General features: G+C 37.4%; 1 long non-coding RNA gene across 1 annotated transcript in view; it reads left to right on the forward strand.

Moving 5' to 3' along the window:
• Positions 1-2814: 2814 nt before the first annotated feature.
• The window catches only part of LOC134432414 (uncharacterized), a 29381-nt gene continuing 10861 nt past the window's right edge, over positions 2815-21334 (forward strand). Inside the window, exons 1-2 of the long non-coding RNA XR_010031328.1 lie at positions 2815-2904; positions 4615-4719. This is a non-coding gene — a long non-coding RNA (uncharacterized LOC134432414). The remainder of the gene's footprint in view (positions 2905-4614; positions 4720-21334) is intronic.

Genomic DNA, 21334 nt, shown 5'->3' on the forward strand with positions numbered 1-21334 from the left:
CCCAGAGGTTGTTAAGCTCTGCACAGGCTGCCCAGGGCAGTGTTCTATCCCTAAAGAGATTTGAAAGTACACAGATATGGCACTCAGAGACATGGCTTAGTGGTGGGCTTGGCAGTGCTAGGTTAGTGGCTGAACTCAACATGTTTTCCTTTCCAACCTTAGTGAGTCTATGATTTCTTGTTTAGCCTTAATGTGATATGAGGTCAGAACAATAGAGAGAAGATGACAATATGACTGATTTAATTTAGTTCTTGAATAGCACTGAAGCACTGAAATAAGAATTGTATGAGGAGACAAACTGAGTAAGGATGTAAATACAGGGAAGCTTTGACAGTTTCTGATGTCTCTTGATCTTCATGGTCATTTGTTGTTCAAGACAAAACATCAAGAAAATTACTGTAAACAGCCAAAGTTTAAAGAAAATTAGCTTTTCAAGCATGCAATAAGATGTCAAGTAGGGCTATCAAAAGCCTAATTGGATAGTTGATAATGAGAACAGCTGGTTAAAAATGAGAACTACCTTCTAATGATTTTCATTGGAGCAGTATCTAAGCTCTGGAAATCCAATTAGACCACAAAGGGGATTTAGAATGAGGCACTGCAGCATTAAGCCTCAGCAGTTGTCTGGAAAAGCAATCTAAAATGCACTAAGAAGACTGGGCTTTGAATGGGTGTATTAAGGCAGGAGTGGAAGACTTCTCCTCCTAAATGTGTTGGATTTCCAGGTCCATGTCACTCAGAGCATAAGTGCTTAGCTCTAATCTGGGTGACGGTATTTCTCTTTTCAGGAAAATGACAGCTATGTTGGTTTTCCTGGAGTCAAATGCATAAAGCAGCTTAGCCAAGTCTTTGCAAGCTAGTGATGTGTTTGCTGTGGTCAGTCAGTTTTTTCCCTTTCTACATCATATTCAAGAACAAAAGTTTGGAGCCCTCAGCAAAATGTAAAACACCAGCACTTGTATTTGTGTGCTGAAACTGACTTGAAGGAAAACCTGCAGCTGCCTCTGACCAGGGCTATGAACCCTGGGTAAAAACAAGGAGAAAAAACTTTTTGTGAGATCCCAAGGAGGAGTTCTTCTAAGTGTCAGATCTCTTTTACGACTAACACAACATTAATAGAGGGTGAGTGACTAACCTTTCTTGGATGCAGTTTGGAGATATTATTTCCTGTTTTGCATAAATCGCTGAGTAAAATAAATAAAAGATAGTTGGATGATGTACTCTCAACAATAAAATATACCCTAGCATGAAAAAAATTTAAAACCCAAACTTTTCGTCTTCTACCCATCTAACAATAGACACAGATTTTGATTAAAACATTTGATTTGGAGAAACTATTAACAGAATAAGAAATGGATATTAAAAAGGATTAAATGTACTCATAAAGAACATCAACAAATCTATTCCACGAATGCTTACCCTCAAAATTATCATGAATTTACTTCATTGCGATGTAAATTTCCATAGAGAATTCCTTTTTCTCCTTGTTGACAACAAAAACAGCATAAACAAGTCAGTCAGATTCTGGTGTTAGTCTTATAACAGTGTAGAGCCTGATCTTGTGTGGGAAACACAATTTAGATATAAAGATAGTTGCAAAATTAATAAGAAATTCCTGGAAAATTACAGTAGGCACTTGTAAATAATAAGGTGTTTTCTGTAAGTCTTTTGCCTCTTATATGACCATAATTTTTTTTCAGCATCCTATTTTGTAGACATTTCAAACAAGCCCATTCTAACTTATCTGTTGCTGAGGAGATGAGGGCTTCTCTCACAAACACACACACACGCATTTATTTTTGTTCACTGGAGAATAAAAACTCTGGAAGAAAATTTCTGCCTAGGATTATTGTGACAGTTTATTCTAGCTGAACAAATTCCACTTCCACAGGGATATTTAGTAGTGATATTTCCTGCCTTCACCTGCTCACATTGGGTTATCTGCTGTCAGTAAATCAGAGCTGTCCTGCTTTATATGCCTATCTTACTGTAGAAATTGACAGAACTTCTTTACCTCATAACTTGCACACGCTTCTGTGTATGAGAATAAAAAGAATTTGTTTCATTAATTAATGCCTTCTAGTAATAGATGAGGATAATTCTGCATTAAACTGTAGTTGCCATTGTTTGTGAACTTAAATTCCTTTCCTCTCTTTCTTTTTCCTTTGAGGTTTGAGTGACAGAATTGAGGACAGGGAGATGGTCCAGAAAAGCTGAAGGTTTTCTGCCGAAGACTCAGGAGAAACATCAGTTTAGAGGCCATTTGATCGAAAATTTTCTACTTTATGTCCTGCTAGAGTTATATCTAAGATGGAGTCAGAGGTCCTGTTTTAGTGAAGAGAGTGTATCCCCAAATGACCATTCCAGCTGAAAGCTGCTGTCCTCTCAGATGTGCCAGGTTAATTGCTCTTACCCACATTCAGCACCAATTTGGTGAAATGTGTGAAATGCCTGGCTCTAACAGTTCAAACATTTCAGTTTTACAAACAATGTCAATCTTTATTTAAATGGTTATGAAAGTGCACTTATAAGTCATTGAGTGTATTGGTTTGACAAAGCAATGTTTTGTCTGAGTTTAAAAAAACTGACTGTGACCTCTTCATGTACCACTCCAGCTTCCAATGTTCATTTTTGCCCAAAGCTTCAAAGCAGCAAAGTGAACTGTGGGCAGCAAGTGTAGCCAGTGGGAAACAGAGAAAAGTTCCTGGTGCTCTGTTCCCTGAGTTTTGGGCCTGAATTTTTATCCCATGACATAAAGGGATCGGGGTTGACATTTCTCTCTTTATGGAAGAGAGATGAAGATATAAAAGTGCAGGGAATCTGGTGATACTTTCCCTGTCCTGGACAGAAAGCAGTTCTTGTTTTTCCATATTCTCATCCAAAATTTGCTGCTACTTCTGAACTGTAAGTAAATTCTTCAAGAAGTTCTGGATGACCCTAATTAATTTTAAAGTTCAGATTCACGAGCATTGTAAACTATTTATATTCAGTCCCATGTTGGCAATAAATTTTTCAGAAAGATTAAGGTCGTGATTCATGACTGGACTTAGCGAAATAGTTTGTCATGTAGAATTTCTGTTTTAATTTGTCTCTGGATCTCTCTACTATTCTTGCATGCAGTGTCACAATTAACAGCTAAACCCTTGGTTCAGAGGATTTGTATAAGAGAAGCTTTTTTATGAGAATACCTAAAAAACAAGTCTGTATATCATTTTTTAAGCAGGTTTATTGCTTTTGTCAGTGCATATTTATGAAGCAGTTTGTGAGGGCAAAGAAGCCATACTGTGAGTACAAGCAGCCTTGAATTACATGAGAATGGGATTTTCCAAAAGTCTGTATCTTTCCAAACCAGAGGAAACAAACAGGGGAGTAAATGTAATGACAAAAGCAATGTCATTTAACATCTGGCAGTAGCATAATGTGCATTATGGCAACATGTTTACACTTGAGAGCCAGAAAACAAGTCCACAGTTGCCACAAGCATTTATGCATGGATTTACAATCACTGTTGGAAATCATTCCATGAAAGCCAGTTAGTGCTTGTAGGAAGGGGGTCTTAGTTTGCTGTTTTCATAATATTGCTTCTGAAATAATAAGGGAAGTACTTTCAGTCTTGAATTTCTTTTACTTTGTAATTGGGTGAAAGAAGAAAAAAAAAAAGACAAAATGATCACCTTTCCTTTGCTTACAGCATTGTATTTTCTCCTGATCACAACAGGGTGCTTTTCAGAATAGCCAGGTCTCTTCTGGAAAAAGAAACACTCTCATATCCAATATTTTAAAAAGTGAGATGTGCAGCCTGTCAGTTGTCAGAAGAACAGCTAAAAACTGCAAGGGAGAGATATGAAGCTAGCAGCAAAAAAAAAAAAAAAAGGATTTAGCAACCACTTTACTGTCTAATGAATTCTGAACAATACATTTCTGTCTACTGTAAGATGGTGCTCTTACGTATATGAGTCATACAGTGTTATAAGGAAAATTCTTGTTCCACTCCTCCTGATATTTTATACCTTACAGATCTACAGATATAATGCTTTTTGACTCAAAAAATAAATTTCCACTTTTATATGCCTATAATATTTGAATTTTTGGAGGACTAGTGAGCAGATTTTTTCCAGGTTTGCAATTAGTACTGAGTGGGATAGGCAAGGTAGATCATAGAAGCATAGGTGGAAAGGACCTTAAAGATCATCTTGTTCCACTGGGAAATGTTTCCTGTAGATGTGATTCATCAAACATGATGTTGTGTTTTTTTAGTAAAATGTCCCCATTCAGCAGTTATTATGTCCTGAAGAATTATGAGTCATCTGTTTGGATTTTTTTTCCCCAAGCTGTAGTTGATATCAAGAAACTTTGTGTTTATGTGTATCACACTCTCATGTGTGTGTTCAAAAATTACTTCTTATATGCACTGTTTTTTTCTAAGAAATGAGGAGAGAAAATGACATTACTACACTGCCCATTTTTTTCCTTTTACCTCAGGAACTGGACTAACGTCTCTACCAGCATTTCATGGATGTTACATGTACCTCTGGTGTTATTTATATACATTTTTTCAAAAGTTGACTTTTTGCATCAAATATGAACTGACACATACTTTATTTCTTTAAACAGTGCCAAGAAGCTTCAACAAAGAGTGGGGAAAATCATTTTTCAGTGCAATGGCAACACCTCAGTGAGTTAGACTTTTGCCTGAAGACCATGAAAAAGTGCCAGGAGGTAATTCCAAGCAAAATTTTTGTGCTAAGGATGCCTGCTGCTCATTGTTGGAAGATTTGTGGGTAGGATTGCAAGTCTGTTTGGTTTTGTTGTGTTGCCGCTTAATTTAAAACTTAACCTTTTAAGGAAGAAAGATGGAGGCACTTTGGCAGAATCATGTCTTCAGTACATTATCTGCACTCTGCCGTGTGATGCAGATTAATTTTATTCTCAGAAAACATTTGCCACCATTGTTTTACTGTTTTTATCTTGTCTTTGTGGAGGTATTTTTGTTGTTATTTTTTGTTTGTTTGTTTGGGTTTTTGTGTTTTGGTTTTTGTTTGGTTTTTTTTTTTTGTTTGGATTTTAGTGTGATTTTTTTTTTTTTTTTAAGTATAACATTTTCTGTATATTTCCCTGTATTATTCCTATATGAATCTGGACCCTTTTATTAAGAACTCCATGTTTCATCAGCCTAAACTGCTGATGCTTAAAAAGGCCCATAATATTTACCTCCCAAGATATTCCCCAGGCTTCTCAATGAGCTGTCTTCTCTCTGTGTGAAAACTGTTCCTTTTAGGATGCTGCTAACATCATGAAGTATGGGGAGATTTTTACAGAGAACATATTCTAAAAGGTGTTGTTGGCAACTACTTTTCATTTACCAGCACAAGAAAAATTAAGTGGAAATTGACAGTTTCTGGTTTCTAATGATGACTAAGACTGTTACAGAGCTATGAAAATATGTTTCTTTGCCCTACAGCATTAGTCAAAGTCTTCAGACACATCTCCAACAGAGAAAGCCTTTCCAGATTGTTCACCTAATTAGGGATGGCTTCTGCATGTTACCTCATTTACTTCCTTCAGTCATTGTCCTAAGATTTCTTCTTTATAAGATTTTAGTTCTGCCTTTAATTGCTGTTGACTTGGTAGCAGTGTCTTCCAAGCCTGCTCAGGAATCTTAATGCTCACTTTGTTTGCTTAGAGCATTTCCCCCCTTTTGTTTATTAGGTTTTGCCTGTTAATTTTCAGTTAGAATCCCCATTTCTGATGCTTGAAACCTTCTGCAGCAAGGCTAAATAGTAAAAACTCTTAAAGTGTTTTAGGTAACTATTATTATTACAGTATCTCACAACATAAATAATAAATCATGGTCCTGCTGAAGAAATGTAGCAGTTTGACAGGTCTAGGTAATGCAACTTTCTTCAGCAGGAATTCAGTAAAGGGTGTGTTGAAAAGATTATTTCTTTGAACATAACTTTGTTTCAGATATGGTTTCCTTTCGTGTTATTTCTACCAGTGCCCACCAACACGTACACGTAAGAGCCAAGATCTTTAAAGCCAATTTATAAATAACTCTAACACTTGCAAACTTTCTGTCAGTCACAAAGATTGTTCCTTGGCATTACCTTCTGCTTTCAAGGATGTCTTGGACAGTTTGCTCTTTCTTTCTTTCTTTCTGCATTTTCAGAAGCTGACCTTTAGGCTGTCAAGTGCTGAACTTCATGGGCAGTTTTAATCTTGGAAATGCTCTTTTAGGAAAAAATATCATTGACCCTTTGCAGCCTGGTGTCTCTCCATTGACAAAGAACAAAATGTGAGGATTTGTTATACAACTGGGTAACAAAAATGAAGCTCTCATGACTTTTTCAAATAGCACTACTTGTGAAGACAAAATGAACTCTTGCTTATGTCCCTTTAGTAATTGTTTTATATTTGAGGAGAAGTGTTTTTGTTGCTGTTATTAAGCATGAATTCTCATTTCTATCAAAAAAATCTTGGTAAAATCCCTTCTCTACTGCATGCAAAATGAATCATAGAATCATACCGGATTGGAAGGTATGGTACTCACCAGGATCATCAAATCCTGGCCATGTGCAGGACACCCCAAAAACCACAACTCGTGCCTGAGAGCATTGTCCAAACATTTCTGGAAATCAATTCTCTATGACAGTGCTATAAAATTTGGGTTAATATTTTAACGCAGGTGTGTGTAGTGTGTTTTTTGTAAGAATGTGTTTGCATTTGTATAGTTCTATGTATTTTTTATGTATAAGCTTGTATATGTACATATATTCCTCATAAATACAGGTGAGGACAAAATTTGTGTTGGTATTCTCAAGCTTTGAATCTGGTTTTATAATACTGGAATATCTTGCAAGAATGGGAAAATATCCCTGTTCTAGGCTGGTGATCCATGCATCATCAGGATATTTATTCCCCTGAGTCCAAAAAACCTGGATTATGTCTGTTCTTTATGAATTTTCATGCAATTGAAGTTGGTCTGCCAGGTGGGATGTTGATTGCAGGGAAATTTATTCTGGCTGGTGATGTTCCTGTTTACAGGGAGCTATTTTACCTGTTACTTCTAGGCAGCATCTCAGAAGCCTTCTGCCAAAGAGGAAACTGATACTGTTATTTTTATTTGGTATTTTAAGGAATAGCGTTTTACGATTTTCCATGTAGGAATTTAGACCTGTAATGCTTCTAAGCCTATTTCTCAGAAGATCCCGGCCTTCATCAGCTTTATTTTAATCTCAGTTAGTGGTTTTTGTACTTGCACATCCATTTTGACTGTGGTTGTCTGCCTTTCTAATATCCTTACATGCTTGGAGGTGCTGTCACCAGCCTATCTCCAGGCTGTGGGCTAACAGTGGCAGTTCAACCACAATGAGAGGCCAGGGACATATCCAAGTCACCAGCCTGTTTCTGTGTGGAAGGGAAAACAGGCAGAACATGTGAGGAGAACTCTGCCTTCAGGCAGTCACTTTTTAATTTTTTTTTTTTAATTTTTCCCCAAGCAAAGACCGAACTCTCTGCCAGAATCACTGACATCAGCCCGGAAGGGCAGAACAGACCCCTTCTCTGAGAATCCACTGGAGAACACTCTCTAAGGATTTAGGTTTTATGAAATTTTGCCCAAAATTTTTCTGCAAAACCAAGACTTTCCACAAGTCAGGTTATTCAGAACTGAAATTGGGGGAGGAAAGTAGAGGCTATATCTTTGCAACTGCCTTTCTGCAGAATTTCAGCTGTGATTTACTGTGATTCATTGCAAGTCTTCTCTTGGCATGGCTCAAAAATTTGCATGCAAAAAGACCCTGGAGTTCGAGTCTTTGTGTAGACTCTGCAATCTGTCTTTGGACTTAAGGCATATAAGGAGAATATCAGAGCGAATTTGCACTCTTCTGAACATATTTATTTTGATGTAATTCTTTCCTATTCCTTTCTTGCCCTTAGCTTGGGATGAGACAGCCAAGCTGCCTGAAAGATACAGATAATTAATTCCTATTAATTAAAGAAATGGAACATCCATGCTTATCTTTGGAAGGGATCCACAGTGTGAATAATCAGTTTGGTTTACTGCTCCAGATTTGGGTAACCCCTGTCACTGAAACGTGTGATTTTTGGAAGACCAGGCTGGCGAGTGAGCATGAATTTCTTACTAAACTGCTTCTCTGAAGGTCATCTTAAACAGCAGATACAGCATCTCCATAAGAAATATCTTGGCATTTCTTATTTTGTCTTTCTTTCCCTTGACTTTGTTTCCCTTTTTTGTGGCCAAAGATCTCAAAGGGTTCTATATATGACAGATTTTTTCAGTGTCAGGCTGTCAACTCCCACAGCTTGTGCCCACAGCTTGTGCACACAGCTTTTACCTCTGTCAATCCTACATGGTCTTGAAGAATCATCACATAGAAATATAATCCCAGTTTTTTTCATTCCTGAGAAAAATCAAACTTCACAAGAAGCAAGGCTTTAAGCATCCACAAACAGCAGCAGCTCAGCAAGGAAAATCTTTACTTGCTAAAGAACTAAATGAGGAGCAATTGCTTGTCCCAAACTGTCCATTACCACACAGATACTATGCAGGATGTTGGTTTCCTTTTGGTTTGGTATTGGCTGTGGTTTTGAGTTTTTAAAATGTGGTTGATTGGTTTTTTTGTACTTTTTGTTTTGTTTTGTTGTTGTAGTAGTTGTTGTGGCTTTTTTGTTGGTTTAGTTTGTTTGTTTGTTGTAATGTTACATATCCTGAAAACAGAATTCTCTGAATGTGCATGTTATTTCCTAAAGCTACCAAACTGTTCAGACTGGAAGTTAAGATTTTCCGTGCATAATATGATGAGGCTGACTATAGCTGTGCTGCTCAGGACCACTAAGGTCTTCATCTACCTAAAATTTTATCTCTTGGTACCAACCAATAACAGGAGCTTATCAGGAGCATTTTACTGAAACCAAAATCAGACAAAAAAAAAAAAAAAAAGTGATTTGTATCACATGCAATCCCATAATTTTGCATTATGGTAGTTCTCTGTAGCTGCTTGGTGAAACTGATAACTTTCTTTTGACAGCCAGCTTCTGGTACTAAATGTAGAGGAGAATGTATCACTTTCTCTCAACATGTCTGTTTTAAGCAAGTTTGACAGGAATGAGGAAAATGATTAAAGAAAGCAAAAGAAGCGTGTCTTGTGTTAAGTTTTGGGCAATTCTCTTGCTAATGTGACACATAATTAGTAGTTTTTAAAGAGGCTCAGAGTATGTGAAATTGCTTTTGGTTCTGTGCCACCAGAATAATGTGTCTCTTGGGTGGAAAATCAAGGCTTTCAGACTCAATTCAAATTAACCTCAACTGTCTACAGAAATCTGACCAAAAAAGTGCAGGCTGGACTGTGCAGTCATGAGGCTGCTACAATCCATTGGTTTCTGGTTACCCTTTAAGGCTTGTCATATGAAAGCCTGTGCTAGCAATGAAAGGATGTCTGATTCCATAACACTCTCACACAAACAGATAAAATTTCATTTGAACCGTTTAGGGCACTGCCCACTTCACTCCAGACTTTGTGGTTGTTTTTGAACTTGATGGGCTATTTCGTGGGGAATGAGGCTTGGCACTACTGATTTCAGAGATGGAATCTGTATGATGGCATGTCTTGAGACTGGGAGGAGTTTCAAGGATGAATTTCCATTTGCAAAAACATACATATTTGAGGCTATTAGTAAATTTGGGAGTGCTTTCTAGAGTTCATGGCTTTTATGCTGTTTTGAGAACACTGGTTTCTAAGGGAATAAAATAAAGTGGTATGGTTAGTGGAAATATTTTTGTTAGAAGTAATTTCACTTTCAAAGTAACATGTAAGTTTTCATTCCCAGAAGTTTATATTTCAATAATTTATTTTAAAATCAATTTAAATTATTTTTTTCTTGGTGATGTCTCTTCCATCATATTAAAGAGGCAAACAATATAATAACAAAAGCCAATAGATCCATTTATTCCAGAGGCTGTATTAAAAGTAAAAATCAATTATGACATATATCTAAGAAGAGTGATAGCAGAGACAGCATAAATTTAATTAAAAGGCAACATTATACACTGCCTGAAGGGTGACTTTAGCATGATGTGTCGCTAACAGGAGTAAAGCCTCCCAAAAACCAAAATATCAGACCTCTTCTTAAAATAGGCACTACATGTACAGATATGTGTGTGTTTCTACCCAAGTGTAGGTATTCAGTTAAGAAAATGAAACAACGATAGAAAGAAAATTGAGAAAATTGAAACATTAGAGTTCTCTTTTGACTACCTAATGCATTTGTTAAAGTATTAAAAGTAGCTTAAAAAATCAGTATCAACCTGGAAAATGCTGCTTTCTTAAATATAGAAGTGAAGTACAGAACTTGCTAATGATTTTACTTCTAAATATGTGCCCTTTCAAGATAAATACTGTGTTGTCAGGACTTTGCACTTGAGTCTTTTTCCTATGAAGTTTTAATCCTTTCAAGATATATTTCATGTCAGAAGTTTTCCAACCCCTGTAGGAAGTCTTGATCTTTAATATTACACTTTTCTCTTAAAAGAGTACATTTAGTATTAAAAGCAGACTGTCTGAGAAAAGGTGGCCCACTAACCTTAACAACTCCTCTAAGTTATACCAACTTTGTTAAATTAATGCAAATTTTTTCCTGAGAATTGCAAAAAAATAAAAACTGATTTAATTATGCAGATAAAGTCTGTACTGCTTCTGCTAAAGATGCCTTTAAATTGGATTTATTTTCCTGTTTCTCAAAATCTGGATGCCATTTCCACCTTGAAACCCAAGCAGAAGTTTGTAGGTTGCTGTTTGGATGCTTGAGAGGATCACTTGCAGTTTCTCTCAACTCTATAAGGAATGTTGCTAAAAAGGGAAAGAGGCAGATGAATGCTGGCATAATGTGATAATATGTGATCTATGCTGCACAGACCACTTCTTAACCTGCAATGACTGACTGCTTGGTATTTTCATCATGCTTGTTTCTTTTTTTTCCTTTATTAAATTTGCTTCATTTATTTATTTATTTATTTATCTATTGAAGAGCTGCTAAGCTTGTGCAAGTAGTCAAGAAAAAGGAAGCCCTTTTTGGTTCTCTGTGAACTATGGCAGCTTGATTGAAGGGTTATAAAATAAAATTTCTCTGGAAAAGACAGAAAAAGAAAGACCAAACACAAAAAAGAGATGCCACAGATTGGAAGTGTGGCGGTGGTTTGGATAATGCTCAGAGCCTGGATACTGTGCTGTCTGGATATGTCTAAAGCTGGGTGTTCTGAATCTTGAAAATTCTGGTAAAACCTAAATTTTATATGAAAACATATACTCTGACTCAAAATTCCAGACTAGTTTAAATTTTGAAATGGCTAAGGCAAACCTATCTGTGTGATCCCCATAGAAACTTCTGAGACCCCTCAGCCCTGGCTTTTCTTTGCTTCTCCTGCACCCCAGTATGACAATGCCTTTGTCACCAGTGCCAGCAGAGCTTGGGTCCTTCCAGAGGCTTTCTGGGCAGCCTTTCCTCACCACTGCAGTGTGGGAATGTTGCTGGCAGAGGTGAGAGTCAGCACCGGGCTGACCATGTGCAAACCCGCAAGGTGGTGGAAATGGCACTGTGAAAACATACAATGATGTCCTCTCTTGTAAACCTGCAGAGACCCAAGAGTATATGACTACAAGCTTCACTGCCAGGTTTTTCCCCTAATTACCAGTGGGTACTGAAGCTGGGCCTTAACTCATTAGTATTCATATAAAAATTTCAAATGCAGGGTCTGCCATTATTAAAACCTGATGCCCAGGTTGTTGTTCATTAATCCTTGAGACTGCAGTGTTCTGGGGCTTCATTTTTTAAGACTATTTATGAAGCATCGTAATGTTGTCAATGTATTAATTGGCTCATGCAAGAATAGGCTCCAAAGATTAATAACTTCATAGTAAATGTAGTTCTGGGAGGAGAGTTATTGCAATATTCCTATTCTAATTACCAAAGTTAATTATAGTTTTTGCTTCCCAAGCAGTGTAGGAAGTTATATAAAACACAGTTTCTAGCATGAGTCAGTTCTGAGAAAGCTCAGCTGACGAACTAAGGTACCTTCGGGTCTTTAATGCTCTAGGAGCTGTTACAGCAAAACCACAGAAATTAGGAAGTGGGGTTACAAAACAGCTGTAGCATGGCAAAAAGCTAGGGAAAAATAGTATGATTTCCTGGTTTTATTATTTGAGTTATCTGAATAAAATACTCAACTTACTTCCTGCTAAGTGGAGCCTGTAGTCTCCACTTTATAATGCTGATTATTCTTTCTCTGAATGGTGGTTGTATGGCACTGCTGTCTTGCATGCTCCTCTTTTTCTATCCTTTGTCATATGCAAGCTAAAGCCTATGCAAGAACAGATCCTTTGTAATTATCTGTGCTGTTCACATACTTGGGAGTTATTTATTGGTTTCTGATGCTTTCAGGTCTTTGTGCAACACCTTGTGATGGTCTTTGGACTATTACAGTGCAAAGTCATGGTTTTACTTCTCTAAGGGAGAATCGCTCCTGAGCATGTTTCCCTCAGAAATAGTTTTAGCTTTTGGCTACTTCAACATAATTAGTCAGTAAACATATTGTGAGGGCTGGCTGCTTCCCCACATCCACAGCTGTAAAATGAATGGAATCATTCTGATGTTTTTAAAAGCCACACCTGCAGGGAAATCCTTATCTCATGAGCATTTTGCATATATAAATGACACCTTTCCCTCTCTGAGTTTGTGCATTTCTCTGGAGCCAGAAGAGAAATTGCTTTTTGGTGATGAAATTGGATTTTTTAGGTTTTTCAGAAGATTGTTCTTTTCATGATCATACAACTCAGATTAAATCATGCTTGACAATTTCCCCAGGACCTTTCTGTTACAACTCTGCCCCATTTTACAGAAGAAATTGTTACAACACATTGCCATGCAATCATTTCTGTCTTTGCGAGTTAAAGTGCTTGAGCTGTGATTTAATTTTCTACCATCACGCTTGCAATTTGGAGCTGGGATTATCAGAGTGTTTGCAGTAGTACCTACAGTCCCAGAGAATGGGGAAGAAACACATGGAAGCCAAACCTTCCCTCTCTCCGCTGCGTTTTCATTATGTAAGCACCACCAATCTGCACAACACAGGGAAACTGTTTAAAATCAGCGGGATACTGGTTTGCAAAGTTGACAGTGAAGGCAAGGCTGCATCTAAGAGGTTAATATAGTTCCAAATTACACATAGAAAACAGTGAGAATTCTCTGAGAAATTGATGGTACAGCATGCAAGCTGGTTTACTGGAAGAACACAATATAAGAATACCTATCAGTTTTATTATTCTTACCTGCCCACTTGATAAATCTGAGAGGACACAGCGATTTAGAAATTATTTATAATTTAGACCTAAACTAAAATCAATTTGATTTCTCTTTGATTGACTTTCAATCTAAACAATGCTAATATTAGTATGCTCATCATATAACATGTCTAATATGTTCAGGAGGGTTTTAAGGCTTTCAGAACTCTGTTTGCTCCTCTGCTTCAATTTTTCATTGGGCTGAAAAACTTTGTGATCAGCCAATTGACTCTCTTTTGTATTAATCCAGTTATTATATTTCCATTTACAAAAATTACGTAAAATTTGCATCAGCTTGTCCAATGATTATATAAGGCAGCATAGATGAAAAGTGGGTGGAAAGAACTTGATGACATCCCTGGGACTTAGAATCAGTTCTGCTGTGCAAATACCCTTGGTGCATTGACAAGGATGTATGTTACTTATTTTAAATATGCAGCACTGTGAATTTTCAAAAGATGGAGATATTTGTCCTTGAGACACCTGGACATATCCTTTTGACTACACTAGTAGCTTAACACATGATCATTCTCTTTGAGTTTAAAAAAAGAAAATGTTTGAAATCTTAAACAGGCTTGAATATATTTGCAGATCTGCTGGGGTAGTATAAAGTTACTGCAAAATCCATGGATAGTGATTGAAACTTAGCAAATGCAGGCAGAAAATGAAGCATATTCTCGCCTTTTGTTCTCAAAAGGAAATAAACTACTGTAGTTAAACCACTGCTCAGGACAGTACCCAAGGTAAATCTTGGAGGCTGGGATTCCTCAGCTTGGTGTTTAATGGTTTGTGCAATCTGTTTTATTCTGTCTCCTTCTAAATCCCTAAGATTTCTAAAACTGGTCATGTACTGCCAATTCCATTTGACATTACAAATTTCTATTCCAGTGTTGATGGAGCTTTAATCAGTTTGTTTGATTTCTCACCTAATTTTTCAAGTTTCTATGATAGAAAAAAAATCCCAATTCCAGTGAAGCTACTGTGTCCTGAGCACGAGACTCCATGTTATATACTACCATAGAAAAGATCAAACCCTGGATTTCTGTTTTCAAAAAAAAACAGTAAAAAAATGTAGGGGGAAAAGGGGACTTTATTGTGTACTTGCAAAAGGAAGGGAAAAGGAAGGCAGGGATTTGTGCAGTAGAGCTGAAACTCCATGACAGTTCAAAAAGCTGTTAAGCTCTCAGGAACATTTCCCTGTGATTCACCTGAGGCCTGCACCAATTCTTCTAGAAAGCTTTTGAGGAGATCAGGCCTTTTTCCAGGTGTGTGTAGAGGAACTGGTCTATTGTCTGCTGAGGATGTGTCCTGATATGACAGAGGTGAGTTTTCATATATATTGGCAATTAATAGTAAGCTCTTTCAGCAATGGATAAAATCAGCAAAATCTATACAGCTGTAGCATTTCCGGACAGAAGCAATGGAATGCTGTGAAAGTATACACCTTCTTACAAAGAAGAAGGATTTCTTTGTGTTCATGGAAGTCAGCATCCTTATGGGAATAAATCATACCAGACTAGAAAATTGTATAAGAGCTCTGGAACCAGGAACTTCAGGGAAGTCAAATAACTTGAAATGCTTGTTAAAATATGGGTAAATTTACTAATCTGCCAGTAGAAAGAGCAAAGTGCCTCTATAGATTTAAGCCTCTATATATTTAAACCCTCTAGTCTCAATCTTGTAAATGTCACTGCACAGAGGTGGGATTGTATTGTATTTGAGCAAAATGAGCAGACTTTTCCTAATTACCTGTTTGGCTTGGCTACTGATGACAGTTTGTCATGCTTGCTTGACACCCTGACAGGCTCAGCTGTTTGCCTGTGATTAAAATCTGTGTGCCTGGACAGTCCTATATACTAAATCCAAACCATTTTCTGATCCAGCTTATCAACTGAAATTATGTCCTCAGAATACCACTGGCACTTTCTTATAGAGTACCTGGGTCTTACTTTGGCTTTGGAGGAACTGGAGAACACCAGTCCCAAGCTGAGAGCTCTGGTTTTAGTGCAGCTGGAAAAGCTAAACAGATTGCTTTAGTAATTAGAAGGACACAAAGCCTTCAGAGAAATGAAAACTGTTTGTTCTGTTCAATAACTATGAGCTCAGAATAAGACCAGATGTACTAAATTCCCTGTTCAACTCTCATAATAGTGTAATAAGTTAGGATTATGAATTGCCCTGTTCTAATCATATTACAAGGGTGACATTTATAAGATGCCAAGAGATGAAATGCATAGTTCTGCAAGATCAATTAATTTTCTCTGGTGTTGCTCTTGCTGCAGAATTCTCTGACCCAAGTATTCCAGAGGGGAACTTTTTCCTTTGCCTCCAGCAAAAATTATATGTGATGACAGGCAACACCTGTAGGTGCTGGATGTTGACTGGAGGTTACCAGAATTTGGGAATAAGCCTTTAAAAAGGCTTTGAAACCCACAATATCTTCTTGCACACTTAGCAATCCCTTTTTTTTTTTTTTTTTTTTTTTTTTTTTTGAGAGTGAGCCTAACCACAAGCTTCTAACTAAAACTTTTCATCATTTGTCAAAGTTTCAAGAGCAAACATTCAAACAACCCACTGGAGAGGAGATCTCTCTGGTCCTAATCCTCTTATGAATCAATCATGAATCTGTGGGAGGTCTTAAAGGGCAACACCCAATTTGTTTTTCCCTCTCATACTTTTAAATGCTTTGGCTGCAACCATGGATTGTAGAATTCAATACAGAGCTGCTAAAAAACTACCTAAGACAAGAAACCAGCCCATCCTTATGGAGTGGTCATATATTTTCCAATCTGAGTGGCAGCTGTGTTCTGTTTTCATCTTCCCTTCCCTTCCCTTCCCTTCCCTTCCCTTCCCTTCCCTTCCCTTCCCTTCCCTTCCCTTCCCTTCCCTTCCCCTTTTTCTCTTTTATTCCCTTTCTCCTTTTCTCTTTTCTTTCCTTTTTTTTCTTTTTCAGTCTCCTTGGCAACACATAATTTTCATGGACTCACAGCATGCTTGGGGCTGGCAGGTATGACCCACCAGACACAGTTAGAGTGGGTTGCCCCAGAACTGTCTCCAGTCAACTTTTTAATGTCTCCAAAGGCAAAGACTCTGCAACTTCTTTGGGCATCCTGTTTTAATACTCAGTGATTCTCTCAGTGAAAGAAATATGGTTTCTGTGGAATTTCTTGTACTTTCATTTGTGCCCAATGACCCTGGTCCCGTCCCTGGGTGACACTGAGAAACATCTCACTCCATCTTCCTTAATATCCTCTATCAGGTATCTGCACACTTGGATGAGATCCCCCATCTCTCCATCATATTTGAGGCTGTAAAATGCATTTTCTGCTTGGGCATGCTAGAACAGAAGCACTGATGGGATGGCTATTTTGCCGTAACCAGCAGCCTCAATGATGTGGTCTTCCTGAATAATAACAAATCATTAACCATCCTCAGCTGGGTCGTATGCCCTAATGAATGTAGTAGTAAATGGCTCACAAATGTGGAGCTTGGACAGGCACCATTGACCTGGGTAAATAAGGCACTGTGCAGAAACCCTCTGGACCCACATAATTACTGCAATTTCTCCTTAAATGATAGACCAAGTGTCATGGTCCCAGAGCTGTTGTTCTTATTAATGACCTCAACCTCTTTTTTTTTTTCTTTCTCTTCCTGTTTATGAAATAGTTCCAGTTTTTTAGCTGCATACTTCTTAAGAATTATTGCACTGTATTTTATGATTTGAAAAATAATGTTGCAGTCATTAGACATGGAGGGAATTCTTTAAAAACAGCTGCAAACTAACATGATGAATTTTTTTCCTTTTTTATCTGAACAAAATGAAGAGAAAGAGAATTATTTTTGTAAAGAATTAGGGATCGTCTTCCAGCATGCCTGTCTCTGGAGGGTAATTCTTTAATTTTGTAGGCCCAGATTTTAGAAACATAGCTACATGAATTTTTAACTTTTAGGCAGATATATTTGTAATATGTTGCTGTGCATATTGCACTGGATGATTTAAGATGACATGTAAGCACTGTACTTATATGAGCAGGGACTTAAATTTCAGTCTGGTGCAAGTTGGTCTGATCTGAGTTTATTTTTGGAAAGTATGAAGGTACCTTCTGGTGCAGTTAAAGTCAAAGTGAAATAATAGGAAAGTATAAGGGGCAGGTATGATTCAGGTCAATATGAGGTTAGAAGGCCCAGGCCTTTCAAAAAATCCCATTGCTTTAATTCAATGTATTGTTTGCAGAAAGGTCTTACAGACTGCACATCTTTTCTGCAAATTCTTGAACATCAATCTATCAAAAGTTCTGCTCTAAGTTCAGCCAGCTCCTCTGTTGCCAAATGCAGCTTGGCTTTTGTCTCTGGAACAGCGAACATCTGGTAAACAGCAGCTGTTTACCTGCTACCCATATGTGTTTCCCATGCAATTGAGAATTACAGTAAAAATATATCCTTAGGGCTAAGAGCTGACAGATACACAGCCACAAGCATCCTTCTTGTCAGAACCCGGGGTTTGGATCTGGTTTTGCTCCTGTTAAATTGCCTCAAACTCAGTTAAGACAATGTTGGGCATTTTCCAGTGTATGCCTCATTTTTTTAGTGTGCTAAGCACTTGCTAATAGAGGTGAAACTTGCAGGTTCTGGCTTCCATCAGCACTTTTGCCAACTTAGGCCGATTAAAAAAAAAAATCCTGAGACTGATATTAAAGTCAAACAATTTAATTTGCTTGCTGACTCTGGAAACTAAATGCATCATGATCATGAGGTCTTCTCTACAAATGCAACTGCTGGGAATGTGTTTTATCAATTTTTTTTCTCCAATGACAGGCAAGGTAATAATTTTGTGGGTTTGGGACATGTGGTTTTCAGATGGATGAGGGAAAAAAATTACATCTTGCACAGCTTTTCAGATGTTTTTAAGATGGTGATATTTTGATACTATTGTAGTTATTCACTTTCTATGTAAGCAATGCTCCAAGATAAGAAAGCATCTGTCTTCACTTCCCTGAGGGCACTGCAGCACTTGGAAAATAAAATTTTGTTCCTCTGCATCTGCCTAAATATGGTGCATTTTGAGAATTTTATTCCAAGTGATTATATAAACTTTGGGAATCTGATAATTCTGGTTTCCATGTAACACAGAAAAATAATTGGTTGTCATAACTGAAATTTCCCAGATGTAAACTACTCAAAGAGGCAGAAGAGCAAATCCCTGGTTTTCCAGGTTGCTTTTGCCTATTTTTATTGACTATTAAATTTCTGTTTCCTGCTGGCCTGCCTCCAGGCTAATCTTGAGATCCACACATTAGTATCGCAGCCTTTAGTGATCAGGCACTGCCAAACTGCTTCAAACTGAAATGGAGATGAGTCATGTTACTGGTGTCTGCTGAGGTTATTTGTTGTGCTAGGTACCATCTGCTTTATTACCTAGGACCACATAATCTGGGAAGGTGAGATGGCATCACTGAGAAGTTATAATAATGCAGTTAAACATCTTTGGATACATCAGAACATTAGTTACAATGAAATATATGTATCAATAAAAAATACTTGTTATTTTATTCAAGTTTTGTTGCAAAGTCAAAATCATTCCTACAGAAGCTTGAAATAATGCAGATGAGTATCTGAAGAACTCCCCAAACTCTTTCCTGTTTGTAGTGGACCCTTCAAAGGATGTGGAATGAGAAAGCAGGGGCAAAGGCATATTTTGTAGGCTGTTGTGATAAAAAAGATAAAAAAGGATAAAGCAAGACCAATGTATGCTGCTGAAAGAAAGAAGAGCTGTGCAATGAAAGAGACTGACAGAAGCAGTCTGAATTTTATGTGGCACATATGGGAAAAGCTGCAACATATTCCATTGTTTTGGTTTTTGGTTTGGTGGGTTTTTTTGCTGTTGTTTTGGGGATTTTTGGTTGGTTTGGTTTGGAATTTTTTTGTTTCTTTTTTGGTGCTATAGGAAACCAGATAGATAAAATGTTGGCAAAATCTAGGTTTACTGACAATTAGCACTAGGACTGAGATTTGTTTGGAAAATCTACAAGAATATTATAACTTTGTGGTGTGACCAAAATAACAGACTAAACTTGTGAGCATGAAGAAACAGAGAGCAGGTATAAGGACATGAGTTATTAACATGATTTTATTTCTTCATAAGAAGCAGGTCCGCATTCTTAATACTGTTTTTAATTTAGTTTATTTTATTTTTAACTCACCAAATTTTTTATGATTAGGTGGGATAATGTTAAATGAAACTAGAGTGTGTTTGGGGAATTAATCATTTGGCTGTCACTACTACTACTTCTTTGGTAGAGTAAACTGCTCACATAAACATAGGGCTGGCCATTAGCCACACAGCTTGAAAGCCATAAATATGTGAAAGCTAAAGCTCACCTTGATTTCAGGGGTTATATAAATTTGGCACAGAAAGACAGAAAAGAAATTGAAATGCAAGACAAGTGGCACAGAGGCCTATCATTCATGAATCTACTCTACACTCAGATTTCTCCATCGATAGGAAAATGCAGATGAGAAAAAAGCTGATATATCTTGCTCATGAAACTAAAGCATTAACATATTTTTGAGTGTGAACACTCTTAAAATTGAGTGAGATAAGGAATCTAAATTGATTGTGCATAGTAATGTTTTCTTAATTTAATACTCAGAGATTGAAAGCTGGTGTCCATGTAGTTTTGTGACTTCCTAGTTTTCATGCACTCAATCTTGCTGGAGCACCTGCTCTCTATTATAGTGATCCACTGTAATTGCATAGAGAGGAAAAAACAGGGTCTAAAATTACACTAAGGTTGATTTACAGCCCAGTGAATCAAAACAAGCAACCTGGAGGTGTTTCAGTGCGAATGGAAGTTGTCACAGATGTGTATTCAGCTGAGGAAGGTAAACCAGCTACACATGGAGCTGATGAGCAACCTCCCTTTCCTTCACCTCCTCCTCTCCACAGAAAGACACAACCCAGTAATCCTCATGTCCCCATGGGACTGGTGTCTGCAAGGATGTGGTTCAGACAGGACTGCTCCTGGCACATGCTGGAGGTGTGTGACTGGTCCTCTTCTGTCCAGACTGCAGCAATAACAAGGTTTTCCAAATTGCAATGCACAAATAGCAATTGTCTCTCGGACAAAGATAGGAGGAAGAGATATCCCAATTGTTTTCCCATAGTAATCTATAGTTCCCAAATATTTTCCCATTGCTTTTAATTGTAAAGAAATCAAATGTTTATTCTCTTTGTAGTCTTATGATTCTCATATCAGCCTTAAAGCCAACCTTCTAGAAGAAATACAAATGGAAGTTCTTAAAAGGCTTCACTTGCTGTTTAGGGGTCAGGGCTTTGGTTGTTCTGAAAAAGCTGCTAATTGCCATCAAATGGGAGTGTTGTGTCTGCATCAGTAAAAACATGTTTTAAAAACTCAGCATGAAAGTTATCTGTTTGCAAATACTTACAAAGGTGCAACCATGCATAAACCATTCTTGCATAGACCACTGTAAAAAAAGAGTGAATGGTAGAAACAATTTTTTGCTACAAACCACTAGACTACAAAGACATTTATCAGGGTAGAAATCAATTGCAAGCAAACAGCCAGATCTTGGTATTAATTCAGTGGCTCATTCTTCACAATGTATCCAAAGCTAAATTAAAAAGATATTTCAACATAGTCAGGATCACATTTTAGGGATTTTATGATAATGAGGAAGGTCCTTAGTTGGCAACTTTATTTAATTGAAAAAACTTAATTTCAACTCTAGAGATAAAAATTAATTTGCATATTTCCCTTCTCCTTTAGACCCATTTGCAAAACATGAAGCGTTGCAGTGCTTCTAAATCAGAGCCTATTTTTTTATTACTGCTTTCTGAAATGAGAGTGGAAGTAATAGACCTGGCAGAGCTTCCAAGCAGTGCTATGCATTGCTGTTCACTGCATCTATATAAATTACTGGTAGCTGGGAGGCAGCAGGAATGGAGCTACAGTTGTGAC

This window comes from Melospiza melodia, chromosome Z, assembly GCF_035770615.1.
Source record: "Melospiza melodia melodia isolate bMelMel2 chromosome Z, bMelMel2.pri, whole genome shotgun sequence".
Classification (NCBI taxonomy): Eukaryota; Metazoa; Chordata; class Aves; order Passeriformes; family Passerellidae; genus Melospiza; species Melospiza melodia.